This window comes from Protopterus annectens, chromosome 6.part1 (genome assembly GCF_019279795.1).
Source record: "Protopterus annectens isolate FY-2018-M chromosome 6.part1, PAN1.0, whole genome shotgun sequence".
Lineage (NCBI taxonomy): Eukaryota > Metazoa > Chordata > Ceratodontiformes > Protopteridae > Protopterus > Protopterus annectens.
This window is the reverse complement of record NC_056738.1, coordinates 221367179-221383209: the sequence shown is the minus strand read 5'-3', so window position 1 is coordinate 221383209 and position 16031 is coordinate 221367179.

The following is a 16031-nucleotide window of genomic DNA, read 5'->3' as shown; positions in this document are numbered from 1 at the left end:
GGGTGTCTTCTGCTCTGACACGGACCATGTCCTCCGCATTACTGATGCATATACTCCTCATACATGACAATTGCAGTGGGCAGTGTGAATGGACCACTCATGGATATGTGCACACATGCCACAATGCATGGGCTGGGCTTCTGTGTTACTTCCGCAGACACAACACACACCATGCTGTGGAACATAGGTCCTGTGCACATCCCACAGGGACACACAGTGGCACTGTTCATGTGATGCTGTTTGAGTGACACGTAGTCATGGTACCACCACAGCAGCAGTACTGTGTAAACATGCAGTTGACACCCGCCTCTGCTGTTCACTGGACACTACCATGGGGAGGTGACACTACTGTGTACACTGCACATGTGTTTACACATGGACCTGCCAGACTTCATTGTTGCCCACATTGTACCTGCTGCAGATCGTTTGGGCATGGTTAGTTGGTGTTCCTTCCATTTCAGATGGCTATGATGCTACTACTCTGTCCCATACCTACAGGCCATATGTATCCTGTTATTGTACATACCAATAGGCAATACCTCCATTATGCATGATATGCCTGTGATACTGTGTATGATGTCTGTCATATCCACCATGACAGCTTTACATTACACATAGTTGACATAGTATCCCCTACTGCAAGGCATACGTGCACATCAGGTGCACATTACGTATGACATCGACGGTATATGCCCATGCACATGTGTGCTGTGACAGTATACATACATGTCCTATCCCTGCTATGGCACTTCCTTGTTGGACATCCACTGCCAGCACTGGCGTGTGGTCTGGCATTGTTCTCTCTTATGCCCCCCTGTGGCAGCCCTTGTGGTGTCCCGGCTGTGTACATGATGTCCCACTGCTGTGCACACGGTGTCCACAGTCGTTGGTATGCTCAGCAGGATAGCACTACATAACCACCTTTCACCACTCTCTGCATTATGGACAAGTATCATTACTTACAAACACCATTCCCATACAGTACAGCTTCGTCATACACATCATGCATTACACACCTGTACATATCGTGTGTTCTACATACCTTGTCAGTGTTTCGTTCCTTTTTTCGTTCCGTGTATCGGTATTCCTATTTATTACTCTTTCCGTTGTACACTACTGGTTCGGTATGAGCATACGGTTTGAATATCCTGGAAGTCATCCTTATATCTGTCGATACCTGCAACATGTGGGTTCATCCCACCAATTGCTGTTCCTCAGAGTGTAATTGTGCGCATATCACCTGTGCATCTACTCCATTCGGACATTACGCATCGTAACTGGGGTATGGTTGGATTCCTCACCAGGGCGTTGGCTATTTGCCCTACCTTCGTGGAGATGGTCTGTATTGTGTTATGTTATGTGTAACTGCAGCCGCTATGTGTGGCGACAGGTACATTTCGCAGTGGTGTTAGCCGTGGATTGTGTGTGTTGGGTATGGTATTAGGTTCGACATGTGGGTGTCCCTGTCCTGACGGCGTCTGTTGATGGCGTTTTGCATTCGGATGTGTAACATAGCTGTTGTATTCCTTTAAACAACGCATGCAAGTATGCATCCGCTGTTGATTGTGTTTCCCACGCGAGATGTTGCGGTTATGCAGATGTCATTGACTGCATGTATGTTTGTGCTGCTATTACGGCTTGTATCCCTTTAATATGTACGATGGGGAATATCGGAGGTTGTAGGTGACGGATACGGGTTGTGGGCCTTGCATCTCTACATACACGGTATGGTTGTCTGTGTGCTCCATCCCTGCCTGGGGAGTTGACAGTTAATTGTCTGTTGGTCTGGGAGTGTAGGTTGTGTTGTTGTCATGTGGTGTTGGTATCGCCTGCGTGTGTGCTTCCTGCATGTATTCCTCCGTCACATCTGCGGTATATCTGCGGTTGTTTGTACGTGACGACTATCCCTTGTCATTCTGTCCCAGATATTTACAGTCATTGTGGTCCTGTACTTGGGATGCCCTGTTTGCCAGTGGTTGCCACCTATTCAGGTGGGGATTGCTTGTTTGACACTTGTAGAACACACAGCGGTGTTTACGGGCCGATACGTGGCCACGGTCAGTACCGAGGTAGCACATACGTATTTCCGCGGTACATACCTATTGCTGTGTGACTTTGCCGTCAGACGTTTTGCAATTAGCATATCGGTGTCATACATACGGTCATGATTAGTACATACGTCCTTTCCATTTCCTGTGGGGTATATTCCTGTGCTACATTCTGGGACTTTGTCACTTTGCATCGTTATATGTCGCCACACGCCTAGCCAGGGTGGGGCTCTCACTACTACTTTGGGACTACTGGTGTACATATGCCTGTGGCTAATGTACTGTATGCCTACACATATTATTCCACTCTGCCTCTAACATGGCACCAGCATACACATATTACAGAGGCACACACATTACACTCGCACAGCGACACACACGGCACCCTCACCGCACACGTACACATACTACGGCAGTCACGGGGACGGTTGCACACAGTACCTGCGTGGGCCGCATCACCGGCAGCAGTGTCTACCTCCCCCCTCATATCATCATAGTATTACCCGCGCATGTACTGTTACTGTACTGTGGCCTGGCGATCATTCCGACTCGCGGTTATGCATTTCGGTATGTTGACCTTTCCATGGGTGGCAGTATCCTCTTCTGTTAAACCTCCCGGATGCTCAGGTTGTCGTTTCACTATGTATACTATGTACAGATATCGCGTGTTACATCTTTGTCACCTTACATCCCTCTGATTCCCTGTCTTACCTGTAGTACTTATATGTATATGTGTACATATATTTCTATATATGTAATTATATCTATCTACATATCTGTATATGCACATATATACATGTTTATATGTATACACCTTGCGGCGAATGTGGCAGCATACAGCAACGTTGTCTGCTGTAGTACCTGCGTACAGTTCAGGTGTTGGCATTCCATGCTCCGCTGGCTGTTGGGTGTACAGTGTTTGGGTGCTGCTTATGTTGGAGTCACACATGGGGCCACCCATACGGTACACTTTACGGGAGGTCATGTTTGTGTGCCGTCCATTTCACTGTGTGTGCAGGTAGGGAGGTGTCAGTCCATGGGGCCTATGCTGTCAGAGTATGTGCTATATGTTCCCTCTTTGCCAGGGCATAGGCATATTGGGTACGCCTCCGTCTGCCTACTAGGGCTGGCACAGTGTGTTCATGGTCCTGAACCCTCTGTGCCTGGACTGGCCTTGGCAGTTGTGGTGGGCTTTGTGGCCCTTCACCATTATGTCCCTGCAGCAGCTGCTTCTGCAGGATCATATTATGTAGCATGGCACATACTATGAATATGTGGGCACATGTGCCTGGAGAGTACTGCAGGGCTCCACCGGATGTATCCAAGCACCGGAACCATGATTTCAGCATCCCAAACACACGCTCTATGATTATTCTGGTTTGTGCGTGTGCCTCATTATGGCATTCTTGCATGTGTGTGTGTGCATTTCTGATGGGAGTCATCATCCACAGCTCCAGTGCATAGCCAGCATCCCCCACAAGGTGGCCTTGTGGGATGTCCCCCCTGGCAAATACCTGGTACAGCTGTGAGGCATGCCAGATATGGGAGTCGTGGTAGCTTCCAGGGCTGCCAGCACACACATCCATGATAATGCCCTGCGCATTGCACACGACCTGGCAATTGATGGAGGGAATCCCTTGCGGTTTATGTAGCGTCTACCCTGCTCCCCAGGTGGTGACTTGATTTGTGCGCACAGTCTATCGCACCCAGTACCTCCGGTATTGTGCCACACGGTGGAAGTGGCACGTTGCTAGCCAACTCCTCCTGAGATCTGGGGAAGTATATATGCTCATTGGCATGTGGTAACATGGCATCCAGAAACTGGTGTAGTACCCTGGATGCTGATGCCTGTGAGATGCCCATTATATCCCCAGTTGGCCTTTGAAAGGTACCTGTGGCCAGTATTCGCAAGATTACACATACCTTTGTGTCCACTGGGATGGGCTCCCCTCTGTTGTTTCTTGTTCTCAGGCGTGGCCGGCACAGCTCCACTATTTGCTGTAATGTGTCCCTATCCACCCTGTAACACTCTACTATCTCCAGGTCTTGTAGCCCCTGGTAGGTTACCCTTGGTCTGAACACTCTCCTTCTCCTCTGAGGCCTACGGTAGTTGTTGGCACCCTCCTCCACAACTCCGTCTGTCTCTAACACATGCTGATGGATCACGGCCACGGCAGCACCCAACATGTACATTTTAAAAGTTCCCCGTGTGTTTACACCTATGGTGCAGCGTTTGGGAATACACGGCTGTGTGTTGTGTGCATTCACACTTTATACTATTGTGCTGTACACCCGGTGATGTCATAGGGTGTGTCTCTGCGGCCGTATCTGGGGATTATCTTCCGTGTTTTACCGTTGGCACTGCAACGCTGTTGCCTTTGGTGTTGCATTACTCTTGCCTGCAATGGATTACCTTTCGACCTTCCCTTACTGTTTCTGCACGTTGCACCTACTATTTCCTGGCATGCATCCTGCAGAGCCCTGTCATGTATAGTTTCTGGGACATGGCATATCGTGCGTTTTGTGTGCCGCCGCCATTATGCTGCCTGTCTACTTGGCTCTGCTGTGTCAGGTCTTCACTCTTTGCAATCTGCTACCTCCCCTACTTTCTTTGAATTCATATGCCTCCCTTATCCCGTTTTGCAGGTTTCTGCATGCAGAGTTGTCAGCTGCCGCCGATTGGCCTTCTTGGGTTGATTAGTGTTGATTGCTCATTACTACTCCAATTACACTGCTTCCGCATTTCCTCATATTCTCAACATCACCTTCCTGTTTCCGATGTTATTTGCGGGCGAAGGCCACATGACTGGGTTAAGGGAACGTAGTCATCCTCATGCACATGCACCTCTGCACGCATTGTGTGCTCTCAGCTCAACTATTTCCCCACATCCTGCAGCTGTGATGTGCAATGTACAGCCCAGGTTTGCTGAGCTCCAATGTGCTTCCTCCTACAGTGGCACACCCCTCTGCAGGTGACATGTATTCCCTCTGAGCCACTCCTCGGTGTATTACCGCTGCGCCGTTTGGTACAGCCTTACGCCGGCGGGGGGTTTGCGATTCAGTATTATCTGCCTCATTTGCATGGCATTGACTACTAATTCATAGTTACCGCGCCGAACACTGCCGCGAGTCCTTGGCAACCCTTGCACCATTGTTGTGGCTTTCCATGCATACCATGGTGTATTGTGGCTGTGAAGCTGATGTGTATTACACTGCTGTTTTATAACATTGTCATATTATTTCATTGTTTTGCACCTTCCGCAGACATGTCCTGGGGTTCTGCTGTGAGTTTCTGTGGACATACCATTTATGTTATTATTTACATGTTGTGCATGTTTTCTTTGACATTCTCTGTGTCTTTCGCCATTGGCATATGGCAACAGTGTGATACCTGACGTTGACAGCCTTCCGTTACTCCTATGTTATGTTTGGGAAAATGTAAACCGTTTTTTTTGGTTTACATTGCCGTGGCCTTATGCTACGCCTGTGCCACTTCGTGGATCGCTATATGCCTTCATTTGCATGGTGCAATACCGCACATGGGGTGTTTAGCATACCCCGGAGGCGGCAGATCCGCGACGCCGGTAGTGCACGTGGGATTAGATCGTACCTGAATCGCTCGGCAGCCATATTTGGCGTTGTAACACCTACGCTATGCGTGCGCCTGGCGCAAGGTTCATGAATCCCGGGGTTAATGTATAATAATCACAGGTTTCATAACCATCTTTAATTCCTGTCATAATAACTCTAACTGATTTTTTGATAGAATGCCTGTTACCGTAAAAACATTTATAACTTTTCAGAACTTATTTCCAGCCATTTTTCTTTAACCGTGTTTCTCAAACAATGACATCAATCTGCTCAGAATGTAGAAACTTTCCAGTTAAAAAAAATATATTACTAATGCTCCTAAGAGTAATAACCTTTAGAGATACATGCTAGCTGTGAACTATTACATTTTTCGCCTGGCAAAAATCCTGTCTTATGTTTGTCAAATATTGCAATATATCTGCTGCAAAAATTCTCTTCCCTTTTTTTGACAATGCATACAATCCAGTCTAAACATGCATGTTCAAAATTATGCTTGGATGCTCTACGCAGTTCCGTTTTTTAAAATGTCCACTTTTTTCATGAAGGTATTTATTTAAAAAAATGTTTTCAGTTAAGTGCTGAAGGGCGCTCATTGACAAATGTGCTAAATACACAGGAGCTATTTCAGGATATTGTCAGCAAAATTAAAACAGATCATAAGTGCATAACACTGAAAAAAGCAAACTGACAGATCTGATGGTAGTAAATATAAAAATGCTATCCCAAGAATCTGTTTCATGTAGCTCTTAGCTGTCTGGTAATACTTTTTGTCTGAGCACAATTATCTGTTGTCTTGGTGGTATTTGTGGAACTAATTTTTAATGTACTCTGCAACAGTTAATGGTCTCTTTCATTCAATACATTCCCCTTAAATATATTAATGGAACTTCTCATAAGCTTAGACTATGGCAAGTCAATTATTTTCTCTCTGAATACAGCATTTCTAGCATTTTATGAATGTTTTGACTGCATTAGCCACTGACTTGCATTCATGCAACATCATTGCACCATTCCTTTTCTAGCTGAGATCCACTTGTAATGCGATTGACTTAAATATTCCAGGATACATGAATGCGTGTGATTTGGTTATTTATTTCTTCATTTTCCTACTGTTTTGTTTTTAGTACTCCAGTATGATTTTGCATAATTTCCAGTACAGTTCATTAATGTTATTTAGAATACGTTTCAAAAGGTATTACAAAATTTCAAGAAATACCACTAAATCCTGCTTGTTTTCAGGAGGAAGCATTTGCACTATTTCTCTTACTTTCCTCATGCCTGGTACCAAGGCTCATTTTTTAAGATATGACAAACATATATCATTTCTGTGGGCCTGATTCCATAAAGTTTGTAGAAGCTGTTTGCAAACAGCTCAGCACACTAAAGTTAGATGTGATTTCAGAAGGCATGCTGAAAGCAGCCCAAGTACTGAAATAATAATTGTAGGATAATTAGGTATGCCACACATGCCAGTTTGATTCCAAAACACATTGTGCACACACAATACAACATAAATGTGACAATCAGCCAACCCAACTTCATTTCTGAAATTGTTGGCATGTGCTTTACAAACCACAAGGAATTCAAGTGAATACTACGGATTATGGTGAAATCCGTAGCAAAACTTAAAAAAATATATAAAAATGCAACCTGCTGTTAACCATAAATGAGGCTATGGCTATGCAACCTAGAAGGCAGCCAGCTAGAATCAGAGTAGGGCTGCAACTAATCTAATTTTCAGACCATCAAATAATTGACAGGTACCGGCTAGACAGACAACTGGTGCAGGCTGTCTGCAACATGTGTACCCCACACGTTTCTGGCAGACCCTGCGAGGAAATCTCATTCCCCTTGAATCCAAAATTTGCCTTAGCTTAGGTGTACTTGCATCTGGGTCATTCCAAAGATACATGGAGGATGTTGTCAGAGTATCACAGACAGCTGCGAGCCATATCCTAGCAAAACTCCTGGAAACAATTTGCACTAAGCTGGATGACTACATACACTTTCCATCCACTCTTATGAAGTGGAGAACTACAACACACCATTTTTACAGCACTGCAAACTTTAACCATGTACAGAGTACAATAGATTGCACACACATACCTATCAAGACACCGGTAGATCCTGAAGCAGACCAATACAAAAACAAAGAGGGCTAGTCATCCTATAAGCTGCCAAGTTGTGTGTGCACCAGATGGCAGCATAGGAAACACCATGGCAACACACCCTGGAAGTGTCCATGATGATGCTGTATGGAGAGAAAATTGACCGAGGGCAGCATTCCAGCAAGGCCAAATAATTGAGGGACTACTACTAGGTAAGTACAGGAGCACAGCTAGGATGGAAGCTAAGAATATAAATCCCAACAATATCCATTCTGTCCACATGTTTCCACTCCTCACAAAAGGTGGCTGTGGCTATCTACTTGAATCATGGCTAATGACACTATACTATGAACTCACAACAACTAGAAACACCATAGAATTGATGTATGTTTGGTGTAGTGAAAGTTTGTTTCAGATGTCTAGAGAAATCCAGGGGTGCACTGCAATGCACAACTGAAAAGACAGCACAGATGATAACAGTGTCTGCCATGCTGCACAACATACAGAGTAGAGCACATGGTGGTTTTCCAGCTGCAGGTGTGGGTGATCTAACCCCTGAACCTCTGATGTCTGAAGAGGATATCCACAAGTATTGGAGGAGGGGCAGGAGGACATAGTGGACAGAAGATACAGGTGTAAGTGCAGGCCCAGGCAACACGGCAGCACTGAGCATCTTTGAGTCTTGACAAGCCACACATACATGAATACACAGAATAAACATGGATGTTCAGGTGTTGCCTCACCACAGAAACACAGATTGCATTTAATGGCACTAGATGTGCCCACTATGCATCAGACATAACACAATAATCATAACATTTTACAACAAGAACATATGTAAATGTGTCACACCAGGGATCATCAACTCAGGGCATTATTAATACAGGTATGCATACACACTCAGATTATTTTGCCACTGTATGGAATACAGTAAGTGATACACATCAGTGTTACACATTCCTATTTCTACAATATATTAACATGAAAAAAAGAAAAAAAACACACAAGACATAATGCAGAAATGTTAATATCAGAAGACACATTTCACAGTAAAGTGTTAATTCAATAATATGAGCCAGCTATATGTACTACACTGTTGAACACACTGTAATGCAGTCTAGATCAACATTGCTGATGTCTCACACAATGGTCTATCCTGTCCCAACCATGTATAGACACATCTTAACCTGGTTGCTTTAAAGAGGAAATGAATGGGGTGACAACACCATGTTGAGATGAAGGAGCATGATGTGAGTTGAAGGCTGTGTAACTGATGGGACCGCTGCAGATGGGCCAGCAGTTGAACTCTGTGCAGGTTGAACCACAGACAGTGATTTTCCATGGTCAATGTTGGTTCTGTAGAAAGGTGGCCTGTCTGTCCCATGTTGCAATCTGCTGAGCACAGTCATGGAATGCAGAATCCTGCTGGTAGTACAATACTGCTGCAGTAATGTAGAAGCCAGGGTTTCTACTGCAGTTAGCAAACTCTCATTCTGAGTAGCCAATGCAGCCATAAAGTCAGCATGCCTGTGATCTTGTTCTTCATGCATGACACATAGCTGGTGTGACACATGATCTGTGGCATGGGCAAGTGCATACACATCTGACTGATGCCGTTGCTATGACTGCTCATTTGCCTGCAACATGAGACAGAGAACCTCTGACACCTCACCATGCACATCTGCTCATCTATGTCTTCCACAATGCCCTGTTTCATTTTCCTTGGGGGAGAAATTGTCACCCCTAAGATGGTTGTCCATCTGAAAGACAGTGATACACGCATGATAATATTCCTGTGTGAGCCCTTTTATGCATTTGATTCTGTGAACAGCAAATGTCAATATAAACAGTATACATTCCTGTGCGATGCAAAGGTCTGTATAACACTGTCTGTGATAAATACTAATGTGACATATAAAAAGTAACAGCAGTGGCTTCATACCTAATATCTGAAAAATCATCATAACTTATAATATCTTTACAGTTCATAAATTGGATTAGAAAGCCTTACATTACATAAATGTTGAATGGAGATTCAAAGACAACAACAGCATGCCATACGAGTGTGCTTGCATTTCACCACAAAATACTACAGCAAGTAACAATTTAACAACTTCCAGAAAGTGCAATAATACCTTAGGGTCTGGTGGCAGGCCACAGACAGTACAGATCTGTAATATATTGAGCCAGTAGTGATAACAACTTTGTTGAGAAGCATCACTGAAGAAATATCCATAACAGCAACAGCACATGGCTTTAACAGTTATGTTAGGAAACATGCATTAAGAAATAGCCATCATACCAGCAACACATACTAAATACAGATAGTGTCAGAGTTCATAGTTTTCTGTAGATGCAACGAGTGCAAGGAATTATCAGTAACAACTGTATATGATCTATAAATCAGCCTTCATATATTGTTAACATTTGGAATATGTCTGTCTATACAACTGTATATGGGACTGAAATCACTTATTTAAAATAGCAACACCTGCATGCATAATGCTCAAAACAACATCACTCCAGTAACTTATAACTATTTATTTTAAAGATAACATTTTGAGTAGTAATTAATTTAACTAGGTACCTCTGGAAATGGCAGAACTGAAGAGATTTAGTAATCACCAAAACAGAAATACTACTACTTGCCAATGTACGTCTCACTCCAATCGTAGAAGTGCACATAATGCGTACCTACCTTTAATTGACATTTGTACCATACATAACTAATGAACTTCATTAAAATTAAACTTTTTGGAATCCCAATTGTGAACCTCAGAATAAATTGGCTTTATTTCTCATAACACACAGGTGTACTGTGTAAACACCCAATAGGTATCGATAAATGATACCCTGTGCGACATGTGCCATTATCTTTCAGTAATCTGATAACATGACATCAACACCACTTTCAAATATTGATTTTGATAAATTTACTGATCAGATCATTACTAACTGTGAACTGAGTGGTACCTCAGTGACCATTTCTCTTAGTTTCTACTTCACAGACTTCTTCAACATAAGGATTGTGATGTGTACTTAGAGGAGATACAGACATGTTGGTGCAACCAACTGAACTAATGAGATGATCAAGATGTTTACTATGTAGGCCAAATTGGAGCAGAAGATGACAGACAGATCCAGGAATTTCACCATGTTAGACATATGGAACAGGATCATAAGTGAACACTGAAGGAGGATAAGGGTCTACCACACTGAAGTGCAGGTTTGCTCCCACTATGACAACTTGCATTGGAGTGACACAGAAGATCTACTGCAGAGAGTTGCTGCGGTGTGGAGGCAGCCTGTAGATTCCTACAGTAAGTGTTAATATTCTTTGCATACCTGAGCATTCCTACAGATTTTACAGATATTTCTCAGTCCCATGTATATATCAGATAGGTGTTTTTATAACTGTTTAGTTATGTACACCATGGTAGAGATCTGTACCTACCTCAGTGTGGGGTGCATGGATGTGGATGGTGCAGTACATGCAACACGTCATCCCTCCGTGTAGACATGTGTGGTCACCACCATGTCAGTGTGTCAACATGTGTGTATGTCTGCTGCCTGTTGTGAGGGTGTATGCAGATATAGTGTTGTGACTGGACACTGACCACACAGGGTGACCATCCCGTACTGGTGCTGCATTGTACAGCCCTGTCAATGCCATACCTGTGAGCCTTACTGGCCACCTGTGCAAGACCACCCCCTGTGACATGGCGCGTGGGTGCATTGTCTTGTGATGGTGCTGACCACATAGACAGGTGTCCCCATCTGCACATAATGGGGTGTGTGCCATAGAGGTGTACGCACGGTGATTGCGGACATATTCCTGTACTGGTACAGCATCCGACTGCTGCACACCGTGCACCACAGCTGACAGGTGACACCTGCGGTCAGTAGCCAGCACACTGCGTACGACACATGTAGAATGTCACCATACCTGTACTGTGTCGTGCCATGTATGTGATGTCTCTGTCCACCATAGCCTGTGGCACTGACCACAGGCGTCAGGTGCAGTATATGTGTGGACATGTGCGTCATGTACCGTGTAAGCAATGTTACACTGTATCTGGCTCCATGCTCCGCAGGTTTATGTGTATAAGCTCTCTTCTTGCAATCCCGACTGTCTGTTCTCTATATCACAAAAGCTCTGCACCTGCTCCCATAGTATTCCTACATAGGTAAAGTACATGTATACTAAATGGAGTACTACACTGGCCTAGAATCCCCTTGTGTACCCACTTCCCTATAGGTGCCTTCTGACCCAGTTACACAGCAAATGCATTCACGTTCTCTGGCATGTCGAAGGGTCAATTGCTAGCGACCTCTCCTGTTCAGATGGTGAACCTGGGTGTCCTGGGCACTGTTTCAGGTGCCTCATGGACACAGACAAGCTGCACCTGCCCCACTGAACATAATACATGTGACAGATGCAACTATATAGCCAGACAGGGGGCTGTGCTCTCTCAAACCATGACCGACAAGACCAAACGGGAGGGGAAGGTCACCATGCACACCACAAACCCAGTGTCACATGTGACTATCGCAAATGCTAATCAAACACATGAACGCACTAAGACATACCTGGAGGCACTGTTAAAACATGTCACGAACCTAACGAGCCCTCTGAAGCAGACACACAAGCAACTGCCTCCACAAGACATAGGACATGCAACACATAGTTCTCAACGTCAGTGTGCTAAACAGTCAGAGCCCCAAAGGCAACACACACAATGCCAGACACACTTGTAATGGGTAACGCCACTGTCAGACACACCGACGTCCCACCCACCAGACTGAACAAGGGAATGATCACAGTAGGTGGCCTGTCGGGCGCTGGAATCCGCCACATAACACACGCACTCAGGTCACTCCGCAGCATGTACAGGTATGACGCGGTCATTGTCCATGCTGGTGTCAATGACTGGAGACATACCACCCTGGGATACATTAAAGGAGACATAGAGGGCCACTCAGATTGTGTAGCCCAGGCCAGCATGTCCCTGACCCTGGGCAGTATCCCACCCTCATCAAGTATGATGCCACTATACTGGCTCCAAGTGGTCACCCTTGATAATGTGCCTGGTTACCGGTGTCAGTCTGAGGGGATCCAGATTCCTCATACCTGGGATGACATGCTTGGCACACCACGCCCCTTCGCAAGGGATGGCTCGCACCTGTCGCCCCTGGTCTTCAAGGGTTTGGCTAAGGCATCTGCCACCCCCACAGTGCCCACTGCAGGCAAGGCTGGAATGATAAACCTACCACCCTACACTACAAACCTGGAGAACAGACAGGGTAATACTGCTCAGTGCCAGTGGTCTATGCCCAAGCTGCACACCCTCAAATGCCCTCCTCAGTATGGAGGACATCGATGTCAGTGGTGTGACTGAAACATTGATCAGGGCTGCTGAGAGCACCCCAGCACTATCAGGTCATACCCCATATCACGCGTTCAGTACCATAACCCAGACCTAACACAGAAGGAGGGGGAGTCTCCATTTCCATGAAGGATACACACACCTCCAGGTTGGCAGAAATGCACGTAGCAGCGGGGAATATCCAGGTGCAATTAACCATGGGTAGGACTGCCCTACAGTTTGTTGCATGCTACAGACCACCCTCCCAAACCCAGGATACCTGCACAGCCTTCCTGAAGACACTGGTGAGTATGAATGCTCTCACAACACCATCATATTGGGTGACATCAACCACCCATACATAGACCGGGAACATTACCCAGGACACAACACCCTACACCAAAGGTTCCAGGTGTTCATACACCTGAATGCTGTGGAACAACCATGCACCATACCCACAAGGGGGGGAACTATACTAGTTCTGATCATCACACATGGGGACGACATGCTCCACACAGGATGTACATCCCTCAATGGTGAGGTCAGACCATATAGTGAACTCACTGGAGATCCGCATCCTGCACCGAACACCGGCATGGGAGACCACAGTGAAGACATCTCCACAGCGAACCATACACGTCATACGACTGGTGTGGTACCCTACAAGGCCTCCATGCCAGTGGTAAACACAGGCCACACTGATGAAACCCTTACAAATGCCTTCTATGAGCACCCCCAGGAATGTCTGCACCAAGCGATCCTGATAACATCAGGTCCTTGTCCACCAAAGGCAGGCACATGGTCTGGTGGACCCCAGCCATTGACAAACCGTACAACAAAAGTTGAAAGCTAATACATGACAGAGCAATAACAGTACCAGGGAAGGCATCACTGATTAATACCGGCGTTAACATTCGATCACTCATACAATCATCCAAGGCCACCTGTGGGACTGGTACTGCAAAGGACACATAAGACAACCATAAGGCCTTCCTTAGCTATGGTAGGAACATGGGTGGAAGCACACAGTTATGCTCGGAATTACTCCAGAATGGTACAATGATCACTGAACCCACAGACATTGCCAACAAACCAGCGGACAGGTTCCGTGCATATATCTGCCCCCCCCCAAGAGGGGACGTATCCATCCCACCAGAGTCTAGCCTCCCAAACATCCCTTATACCCAGGAGAGAGCTGATATCTGTTAAGCAGTGAACACAGCATCAATGGGACCAGATGGTGTCCCCGGGTGTGTGCAACACAACCTCATTGAGGCCCTCACCCCGCACATAAGGCTGCTGTTTCATCTTAGCCTTACTACGGGCTACGTCCCCGATGGATGGCATACGGCAACTGTGGTCCCACTACACCAGGGTAGTGCTCTTATGGACTCTATACATCCCTGCCCTATCAGCTTGACAAGCCTTGTCTGCAAAGCTGTGGGGAGGTCCGTACTGGAGCCCATAAATAAAGACATTGGTGTACGGCAAATACCGGAACATACCCACATCGGCTTAGTCAAGGGCAGATCCTGCCTCCCAAACCTGGTCGACCTGTTTGGAGGAGTCACTAAGGCCATTGATGGGGGTACGTCGGTTTGCACAGACTACCATGACCTGGCAGAAGCATTCAAACCACACTCCACGTGGGCATCATAGAAGGGCTCACCAGCGTAGATGTAGAGACATATGTCACACGATGGTTTGCCAACTGGATGGAGGTCAAACCCCACAGGGTTTGTGTTCCTGTTGCCATGTCAGACTCCAAGCTGGTCCCGAGTGGTGGCCCACAGGGCTCAGTCCTGGGCCCCCTCCTGTTCGGCATTCAACTTTCCAATGTGCATGCAAACATAGGGGGATTGTGGCAGACAAGGTATGCAGATGACTGCACACCGGCCACCATACTCAACATCCCATCAGACACGGACATCCACCTGGGGTCTCATAGAAATGGATAACTGGTGCCAGAGCCATGGCCTGGTGCTACATGCCAGGAAAGGTATAGACCTACCCTTTGGGAAAGACATGTTCACCACGAATTACCATATAGGTGGTAATCCATTAAACATGGTGGACGTGATCAGGGACATGGGTACCAAACCTGTTGGTAAACTCTCTCGACACTCACATTGCCAATGTGGTTGGAAAGACATTCCACTGTGCCCACCTGGTCATGAAGGGATTCACATCCACATCAGGGGAGGTCATTGTACCCCTGTACTCTTCACACATCACACCAATGATTGGGTACAACGCCACATTTTGAATGTACCTAACCTGACACCTGCAGCACTCGGAAGGACCTCAAACGTTCCACAACACAGGGATAAAGGTGCTGAAACATATGTCACACGCTGCCCGACTGAGGGGACTCCGGCTGTATACCTTCTCATACCGTTTGCTCTGAGGTGATCTGTGCCTGACATACACGGCCATGTCCGACCTGGGTGACATGGACATGTTCCACCTCCTAGGCTCCAAACAACCACGGGCACAGAAGCAACTGACAGAAACCTCAACACGGACATAAATAGGACTTGCTGGAGGGACAGGGTCATCGCCCAGAGACCCCCTACAACATTGGAAAAGATTCCCAGCCCATGTGAAGCAGAGCCCCTCACTGACTCTGTCCAAGAGTAATCCTGACGTGTGGATGGGTGATCATAGGTATGCGCCAGGCATCATCTCTGTGTCACTGCTGGACACAGGGACAGCGGACCAATGGATATAGTATCCTCATCCTAAGGGGTGGTGAAAGCCACACACACTCTGGCTAGGCTTACACATGCCGTAGGGCACATAGCCTGGTATGTACCTATGCACCTATGTACCTATGTAGAAGTCCATGCAGGTTGCGGGTACCTGTGGTATGCTGATATTGCCAGATGTGCCTGTGGGTAACCCACAGCTACACGTGG